The following is a 10,463-nucleotide window of genomic DNA, read 5'->3' on the forward strand; positions in this document are numbered from 1 at the left end:
ATACCAGTGATTACCATGACTGCTAAATAATAGTTTGTTTACAACAAGCAGGAAATACATATTTACTTAAGAAATACATTAATACAACTAGTCTGAAACAAGATTTAACAGTTTGATCTTGAGGGACAGTGTGGGCAAATATTCACTTAATCTTCTTAACAGTCTTATGAAAAATTTCCCCCATTTTACAGATAAGGGAAACAAGGCCCAGGAAGAATAAGAAATTCACCCAAGATCGTCCTATGGGCTTGGGGTGGGGATGGGGTCACTTACATTAGTCAGCCAGTACTTTTCAACTAAGCCTCTTGAAGTATTTTATAGCAGATAACTGGAAATAAACCCAATACTTTAATAAGGCACTTAAAGGTTGTTTGTTGTTATGCCTAAGGATAATTATCTCAATTTCAGCGACAGGGCTGAGAACTCTGAATCTCCAGCCTCTAGTCTGACAGCCTCTAGTAGACAGACCTCATTCCCTCACCTGAAAACTGAGAGTTTGCAGGTGATGTCCACAGTGCAAGCAAATGAAAGGAAGCATAGTGAATATTTGTCATTTCATGAGGTGTTAACAGAATATTCAAAGACCATTAAAAGGTATAAAAGAGGAGGTGACTGGAGAGTGAGGTCACTGTATCAATCGACCTCAAAGGGTCTGAGGTCTTAAACTTAGGGAAGTGAATTTAGTCTTTTCCCAGCCTGTAGTTATTATTAAAACTTGACTATATCCAGCATCTCAGAGAGACTTCAAAGACACACTATAAATAATTAGAAGGAAAATCTCTGCTGACAGACAATTCAAGCAACATAATGACAAAAGCAGGAATTCTTGGGTCACCTAAAGAAATATCTCACAGACATGAGCCCTGGCTGGTGTGGCTCAGTGGATTGAGCGCAGGCCTGCAAATGGAAAGGCCGCTGGTTAGATTCCCGGTCAGGGGGCGCGGCACATGCCTGGGTTGGGAGCCCCATTGGGGGCATGCGAGAGGCAGTAAATATCTTACAGAGATGCAAGGAAACATATAAATTATCATCATTGCCAAAAACGTTTTCCTTGGACCAGCATCACTTTTGAACTGTGTGGAAGAGTCAACTCTCAGACCCACTCCGGAAACCTCCTGACCGTTCGAATGCACATTAAAGTTTGAGAAATACTGATCTAGTTTAATCCCGTTATTTTACAGATGAAATAATGGGAGTGCTTCAAAGGAGCCTAAACCTCGTGGTTAATTCTTGATATAGACAAGATTTAAATCCAAATGGGAAAATAGAGAGGGACTACTTCAAAATTGTTTTATACATTGAGTTGCAAACTGACCGTTACATGTATTAATAATATTTGAGGTTATAATTGAGAGTTATCAGAGATGCTGAAATGGGGAGTAAATGCAGTGTTTATGTAACCAGTTAAACTCCATAATCATTATACCTCCAGCCACTCTTCTCTGTACAAATTCTTACTATTTCCTTGGCAAAATGTATTTTCATAGTGAGGGTGGTTTTCCTACCATCAGGTTTTTCCCCAGTCCTCAGATGCAAAAGCAAAATAATATTTTTAGAATGTCTCCTCCATGCTATGATAATTACTACCATATTTAAAATGTAATTTTATAAAAATATAAATGTTAAATGCAACATCTTAGCTATATACTATGAGTATCCATCATTTCAATTTCTCAATTGATTCTCAAATAGTATCAAATCAGCTAGGTATTTATTAGATTTTTTCTCTTTTCCTTTGGAGAAAAGAAACATTTATATTTTCATCCATGGGAAAGATAAAGCAATTATAGATCATTTAAATATGCTTTGTCCCAATTCTAACTTCTTGGGAGAAGTTAATGATTAATTAGGATTTAGAAGCAGATTAAAAACTAAAAGAGTTTCTAAATGCTTAGAGATAGTAATGGGGTACAATAGTTAGTCTTTAAAAAATGACATGTTATATTTTAACAAACCTGAATAAAATAATTGTGGTTCACATCTTAGTTCAAGTTGCCATAACAAAAATATCATAGATTGGGTGACTTCAACATTTATTTCTCACAGGCTGATAGTCTGAGATCAAGGTACCAACAGAACCAATATCTAATGAGGATCTGCATTATGGCTTGGAGGCAGCTACCTTCCTCTGATGTCTTCACATGGCCCAGAGAGAGCAGAAAGAGAGAGAGTGAACTAATCCCATTCACAGAAGCTCTATCCTCACGGTCTAATCACCACCCCAACTCCAAATACCATCACTTTGGGGGATAGGGTTTCAACAAATGCATTTGAGGGAGGGGACACAAACATTCAGACCATAACAACATCCAACTCTAGTAACCTGAATTCATATCCATATTGTATAAGAAAATCTTTTGGGATTTGTCTGTATTCCATAGTAGCAACATCCATCACTTTTCTCAACACATTTTCTTCTGTGCAAAAGATTCAACTGGGATGTTTTAAGCTCTTACTATGTACCCAACACTGTAGAAGAAACTTCCACTTACATTGTCACGCTGACTCTTCATGCCGAGCTTGCCTCTTAAATTGGCCATGAGTTTAAATTTCTAAAATGATAATCATCATCTGGGATTTATTCCAGAGAAACTTTTCTTTCTCATTCAAGTGACTTATGATTTGAGAATTCTTAATATCCTATGGTTAAAAGTGATCAACACTACTGGAAAATAATGCAAGACCTGAAGTACTTGTAGGACTACCTAGTCCCATCAGACCAAGTCTTCCCGTTGACTCGCCATGCAATTCTCTGTGCAGAGGATGGTGGTCATCAGGGAGAAAATTACCATAGAAGCTGAAATTATCATCTAGGAGCCTAACTCTCAAGGTCCTTTTTAGAAAGAACCTTTTGGTTTCAGTTATTTTACCCTTGACCAAATGAATATTTATTTCCCAAAGCTTTGCAAAAGTTTGATGCTTTCTGAATAAAGTTGAATGTTTATTAATAAAAATATCAAGATATTTTTGCAAGTGAGAACTCTCAGGCACAAAGAGAAGGGGCAGAAGTTTCATTTAAATTGAGGTTACATTGACAACCATCTATATGCAATGTTTCTCTTATGCATCTACCACCCTTTACCCCTCTCCCCACTAACCAAAGACATGGAAGCAGGGAGTGAGAGAGGAAGAGAGAGATGAATTACACCTGTATTCTTTAATTACCTGGCTCTTCAGGTCTACAAGGAAGGAGGGAAATATCTGAATCAATAATGAAGCATGAATAATAGCATGGAGAAGAGGTATTAGAGGTTCAAAGTAAACAGGGGTCATGAAAGAGTTTGGGGGATGACTGGAAGCCTTCCCTTTAGGTTTCAATTGAATTGATCTCATTTCATTCCATCTCCTAGATCATATTTGATTTAGAATTTTTACAGTATGAGTCTAAGTCATTACACCAATAACATGGTGCCTAATTCCCTGAAGTCTTCATCAAACTCCTTTTTAATATATCTTTCCTCACTGTATTATAGTCTGTCTGGTGAAATGTCTTTCTAAAGATAATTATATCCCTCTGGTATTTTTTATTCTGTAATAACTTTCACAGTATTTGAAATATACAGTCTTTGCTCTTTTATCTCGTAAGGCACAAGATTTTCCCTCATGAAGAGTTCTTTCATAAGGAGATCTTAAAATTCTTTACAAATGTTAATTAATTCTCTCACCAGGAAATGACCCTCCCTATTTGGCATCTTGGGAAACTGAGACAGAAAGTGAAGTGACCTACTGAAGTCATGTAAAAACTGAACACTAGAGCTTAAATTACTATGCAGCAGATAAAGTCTCAGTGTTCTCTTCAGAAATAAATTTTGTTTTGAGCTTGAGATAAATAACAATGTTCAAAAAATCAAATAATAAATTAGAAGATACCTGCATAATTTCACCTCACTGATATAAAAACCCAAAGAACAACTTACTCTTAATGAAGATTTAGCCACTGTGACTTAGAGTGAAACTCATATTACAAGGTTTTATTACCATACACATATACACACACAGCAGGCCTTTTAGTATCCTGCAACGAAATGTTATTTGAAATCATTAAAACTAAGCTGCACCTGTCAAAATAAATCAACCAATACATTTAGTGATTCAGAATCCATGAATCTTTATCTTTCCTATACACTCATTAATTCTTAATATTCTTTCCCATCATCAGTGTTTAATGTCTAAGTATTCCTGTCCTATAAAAATAGTGCATGAAAATGAAGTTGGGTATTTGATGTATGATTCTGTCTGTGGATTCCTCTGGGTTGAGCTTTGTCACACAGTATGTGCTTACAGTACTGCTATATGGTTTTTCCTTCTATAAAAATGTTTTTACAGCTTTATGTTGTAAAAGCCAATCCAGCTGACAAATCTTGGCTGTCGCCTTTATGTATGTCTATTTGATTTAACATGCTTCTGATTAACAATGGAGCTTCCTGATGCTGTCAAAATAAGTAAGGTACAAATGCCTTTCCAGAAATGACTGTTTTTAAAAGAGAGATTAAGTAAACAAGCCATTCCTGCTGGTAAAATAATGGATTATGTTGCTGACTATTTAATATTATGTTTAGTCAGAATTCCCTGGGGACACTTTATTATAATAGCATAAACAAAGGGAGAACTGAAGAACTGGAGGCAACGGAGCTCCATGAGGGAAGCCAATGAGGAGAGGCCACAAGATGTGTGTTCAAAAAGAACAAATGCTTTCTTTGTTGAAGTAACCAACCAGATTGCATGAAAACGTGTACATGAACTCGAGTGTTCCAAGCTTACCCATGTCATATTTAAAAGGGACCTAAATATTTTATAAATCATTCTTAACAGCTCTACAATGAGGTATGCAATTAAGAAAATGATTCCGTTTATAAAGTTGACAATCCTGAATTTAGCAGGTAAAACTCTAGCTGATTTTAGTCTTTATTTTGCTTCATAACAGTCCCGTTTTATTTCCACATTCTGATCACATGCAGGAAAATCTATTAACCTATTTTCCTTCAGTAGAAGTGTCAGAAAGAGAAATTGATCCACTCTCCAAGGTTCCCTTGCTGAGTTAGGCATGAAATATATTACTTAAAGATACTGGGTTAGCCACTACATGGTATTATGCTTATATCTGCATAATCTGAGATGGCTGTGTGATTTTTTCAAGCATGTTCTTATTTGGAGATTAGGAAACATTTTTTTTTCCTGCTATGTTGGATCTTGATAAGGAAAGAAGAAACTAAACATGTGTTTAAAATCTACTATGTCTTCCTTTTCTAATGGTGAAAGCTAGAAGTTTTCACAAGCATTCCTTTCTTGAATTCTCCCCTGAACGAGGTGGGGTAGTTATTGTCTAGATCTATACAGTGGAAGAAACCAAGACTGAGAGAGGTTCAGTAATTTACTCAGGGCCACACAGATAGTAAAAGGCATTGCTGGGTGTACTTGAGTCTTGTTGATGGCAAAGCCCTGGGTATTTCCGAGCTTCAGCACTCACACACTTCTTTCCTTGGCACCTGGGTGGGAAGGAGGTGGGAGAGAAGGCTGAACATGGCATGGCCAACAATGGCCAGAGCCAGCCTGCTAAGCAGCCCTCACACCCCCATCATGCCGTTCCCTCCACAGTCTGTTCAGATGATTTTCTAACATTTATTGGCAGCACTGCAACCACTCCAATTCCTCCCATTTTCAGAGGGATAGCTGGCTGAACGAAAGTTGTTAAGAGAACTGTCTTAATTTAAAGGCCAAGTTGATTCACTTAAAATAGAAATATAGGTTTAAGGGTTGATGTAATAATAATAGCTAATAAAGAGACTGATACTAATTCTTTCTCTTCCAGATATCAAAGTGTACTTTTTAATTAAAAGATAAGACATTTCCCTTTATTCTTTATTCCTGGTCCATTATACATTTGCCAATAGAAGCATCTTCTCCCTTAAACTGTAACTCATAATAGCTCCCACCAGTGGGATCACATCTGTATGAGCTGTTTTTTTCCTCACCCTCCAGGGCCCCAAGCATATAGGAAGAATTGATGAGGTGGAGATCCTGGGCCAGAAGTACCATGAAGGATTCAGCCAGTATATCTTGTTTTCTGTGCTCTGTGGGGTGTGGTTTTAACAGCATGGATTTGGAAATCAGAAAGGCTTGTGTTTATATGTCAATTAAGTAATTAGGTAAATACATGAATTCAAAATTCAGATTCTGGCTCCAAGACTAGCTAGGTGGCCTTGAACTTCATTTTTTTTTTAATCCTGAGCTTCTGTTCCTCATCTATAAAACAGGGAGAGTATTTCCAGTCCTGCTGAGTTGTGGAGGTTTCTCCAAATCACAAGTTCAAGACTGACAAAGAGCAGGTATGGTGGGGCCTGCAAGACAGCTTCTGGTTAACAGAGTAGATGAGACTGGAGTGTGGGCGGTGGGGAGGGAGGCAGGTAAATCAGGAGTAGGGTTTTGGATGAGGGAACAGTGGGTTAGACAATCTGAGAAGAGGCACTTTCATAGTGGGGAAGACAACATGTATGTCAAATGCACATGGGCAAGGCATGCTCCAAAAATGAGCTTAAGTAGAGAAACAAGGACAGAAGAAGGTATGCTATTGCTGGCACCACTGCAGAGTCTGTGAGCAGACCATAGGCAGTTGGAAGAATTAAATGAGATAATATGAAGGACCCTCGCTTGGAGCTTTATAGTGAACTCCCAATTCTTCCTTCCATGTTCCCCCTGTTTTTTCCTTCTCATATACTATGACTGAGGAAGCCTATTTTTTAAGGAGATGGACATTTAAATGATTTTAAATCCTGATGACATTTTCTGAATCTCAGCTTATATCATGAAAAAAAAACAGAATTAAATTGTACAATTGAAGTTGACCTGAACAATATTCTTTTGCCCTATTGTTAACTTACATGCAACCATTTATCTCAACATTATCCTACAGGCTATTAATCTATTCTCGCCTTCCTCTAATACTGGAGACTACTACCCAAGACTGGAGACTATTTTTCTGAGAACTTGGCACCAAGTTTCTTTAATATAACCACTAATAAACAGTGCTCGTGTGAATGAGCCTCTTCACTTGCTCCAGGTGAAAGGATATCCATGGAATAGCTCTACTGCATCCCTGGGAAGGGCTCAGGGATGCCTCTAGGTGGCCACAAGAGTAGGTTGAGACAGAAAAGGTGGGAAATGACCGGATATTTACGGCATGAACTCCACTTCTTCCAAATCTAATACATGCCTCTGAGGAGTTAGAGATGCACAGCCCTAGCTTTTAAGGCCAGTTTTGAAACATATCGGTGACTTTCCTTATTTAGCTAGTTTTCTCATTTGTACTGGGAGATAATAACAATAACTATGTGTAATTTTGTAAGGATTAATTAAGATAGCGCATAAAAGTGTCCGTCACATAGTACTCACCTAATAACTAGTAAGTGCAGGCATAATAGCTAATATTTATGAAGAATTTAATTTACTCCAGGCACAGCAATAAGTATTTTATGGGCACTATTCCCCCTAACAACCTTAGGAACTAAGCATTACTGTACTTACTTTACTAACAAGGAGATGGACGTGTAGAGCTTTCGTGGTCATTCAGAGTTTCACAGATGGTAAAGAGTGAAAGGAGGATGCAAATTCTGGTTTGTATGAGCCCACTACAGTTTAGTTAGATGTGTTATGAGTAAACCCATGGAAACCATGAGTTTGTAGATGGTCTAGAGCTTCACAGAAAAAGCTTCCATATGATTATTTTTAATAAAAGAGAAAATATTTTTATATATGAGCAAAGTGGCATTAACGAGAATTATAAAAAGCCAGTGGGGTTTATCAGGATATATTTTTCTAAACTCTATTAATTCCAATTTTAGTAAAGTGTATCCCAATATCAAAATAAAGTGTGGTGAGTAGCGGTATCTTGGAAAGAAAATAATAATGCATGGGATAAGTGCCAGGACATAGTTGGGGCTGTAAACTTTATTTGGATCATTAACCATTGACTATCATCCAAAAAAACACTTACTACTTGCATGTAGCACTTGAATTCAATCTCCAGCTAGCTTTGGAGTGGTTGTTGTCACGTTGTTCCTAGAGAAATCACACTTCATGAGAATAATGTGGTGGGCGTTTTTCTGTGTATTTCTAAAAGAAAAAATAGCCTAAGCAACCTGAGTAGGGCCTGTGACTATTGCAGACCAAGAGGGAGACATCATATCAAATAGAAGAGGGAGAGCTTCCTGCGAAAAATGTGAAGTTTAATGAGATGAAAGTGGAATAACTGTGATGAAAAGCAGCCCGAGGTTAAGGGATTGGGAAAGGGTGTTTCCCTTGTCTGGGTGTTTGAAGGCGTTAAGTAGTATTATCATTAATTGCATTCCTGTAATGTCCTGACTACTGGGGCCTAATGTCCACTCTAAGCACTATCTCAAGCTAGAGCAATTGAAAGATAATAAAAGGAAAATGAGTAATGAATCCTTTTTATTGTGCGTTGTAAATGGCCTCCATTGAAACAGTCTGTGTTTAGACTGGTAATAAAATGAGTGATGAAGGCAGACGTTTAACATGGGAATTGATTCAGGCAAGGAACATATTTTCTATTGAAAAAAAAGAAACTTGTGAATAATTTAGGTTATTGAGAAATTCTTTGCTTGGAAACTTTCTGCAACTACTGTACAGTTTTTATAAGCCTTGGCCAGGGGTGTGTGAGGTTTTTTGTTTGTTTTGTATTTTTTGTGGCTTGAAACACTGGCAAGGACTGTGACAGTAGCTGAGGGCACAGGACTTTGTGGATTTGTCAGCAAGTAAACCATTTTGTCTCTGTTGAGCAAACACAGGAGCCTAGGAACAATGACGTTCATAAAAATGTGTGGCAATTCTTAGGTTTCAGGGACACTGCTAAGGTGAAAATCTGTTATACAAATATTCACATTGAAGCCTCATCTAGATCCTGAAATCACTAATCCAAAAATGTATCAACTCTTCCTTCTTGTGTGCCCTTCCCCTGAAAGAAAATAAATCTGATTCACTACATTCTTACGCACCACAGTGGAAGCCTCTGAACACTTGGAACAGCTCATTGTTTGAGAGCTTATGTGCCTGGCATCCTGAACACAATCCTGATAGCACCCCAGTAAGCTGGGGACTGTTACCCTCATTTTGGGGATCAGAAAATTAAGGCTCAGAGAAGCCTAATGACCTGTCCACTGGTAAGTAGCAGAGCCTGGAATTCCAAGCCAAGATAGGTGGACTGGGAGGCCTGCGCTCTTCCCACCACACTGCAATGCCTCTCAGAGCGGCACGCTGCCCAAGTGAGAACAGTGCACAGCAGGCACCCACGACAACAATAATGAACCACCTCTAGGCCTATGAGCTGTGTCACTACCTTAGCAGTAGCTGGGAGAACAACTGTACTCACATATACAGTTTTTTCAGACCTTTGGTTTTTTTCAGTTGTGCTCTGTTCTCTAAAGCCAGTTCCCTGGCTTGCTTTTGCAGTGAAAAGGCATCCCCAGCAATTGTAGAGGAAACTGTGATTAGGAAGTTAGGGAAGAATTTGTGAAATGAAATTAAGACAGAGACTGGGAAAACGAAACTGTAAGGTGCCTTGGTCCATGCCCCCTGCCACTTGCTGGGCATCTGAGCACTTTACTGTGGTGGAACCCAAAAGATCCTAAAGTCACTTAAACATCTACAGACCGAGCATGGGTACCTTACATTCTGAAAATGGCACTCTCTCCAGGAACCTCTGTAACAGGCAAAATATTAATATTCCATAAACTAGGAATGGAATATAACTGCATCTGGGGACCACCAAATTGTTTTTTATACCCAAACAGCAAGCCTGCAAGGAGATTTATTGAGGACGATTATAGTGGGCCTTTAAGAAATAGCAGTGTGAAAACGGAACACTTCATTTGGCCCCCCAGCTGGCTAACCAACAGCCAAAAGGAAAGCCTAGGCACACTTCTTTGCAATCTCATTGGTACTAAGCATACTGGGTATCACACATCTGGAGACTGCCCCACATTGGAGGCGGTGGAATCAGTGCCTGGCTTCAAGAGAGCTTTGTGATTGTGTTACCATTCAGCATTGCCCACCAGCCTCCAGGCCCAGGGAGGAACAGGAGCTCCATTTACTCAGATTCTCTAAAAGAAACATGTGTTTGGTTTTGCACGCATGTGTTTCCCTTCTTTATGGGATGTGTAGCTTTTCTTGAACTAGTCAACCAGTTTGCAGCTCTAGGTCACACCTGGACTTAGGAGGTGACGGAGGACAGGTTGTGGGGAGCAGGAAGTTAACAGCTGAGGGTATCAAATGATGGGGAGCCCAGTCTGAAAATCAAAACTTGTCCTGGGAAATTCAACAAGTCAAAATAATGAGGATCAGACTGGAGAGGAGTTCAGTGCATCAACACACAGTGGAGGAAGTATCTGAGGCCTAGCTGTGCTCTTACAGCAAAGCATAAATCATGCCCTGTGGACAGCCTACTCTGCTGT

This window comes from Phyllostomus discolor, chromosome 1 (genome assembly GCF_004126475.2).
Source record: "Phyllostomus discolor isolate MPI-MPIP mPhyDis1 chromosome 1, mPhyDis1.pri.v3, whole genome shotgun sequence".
NCBI classification, from domain to species: domain Eukaryota; kingdom Metazoa; phylum Chordata; class Mammalia; order Chiroptera; family Phyllostomidae; genus Phyllostomus; species Phyllostomus discolor.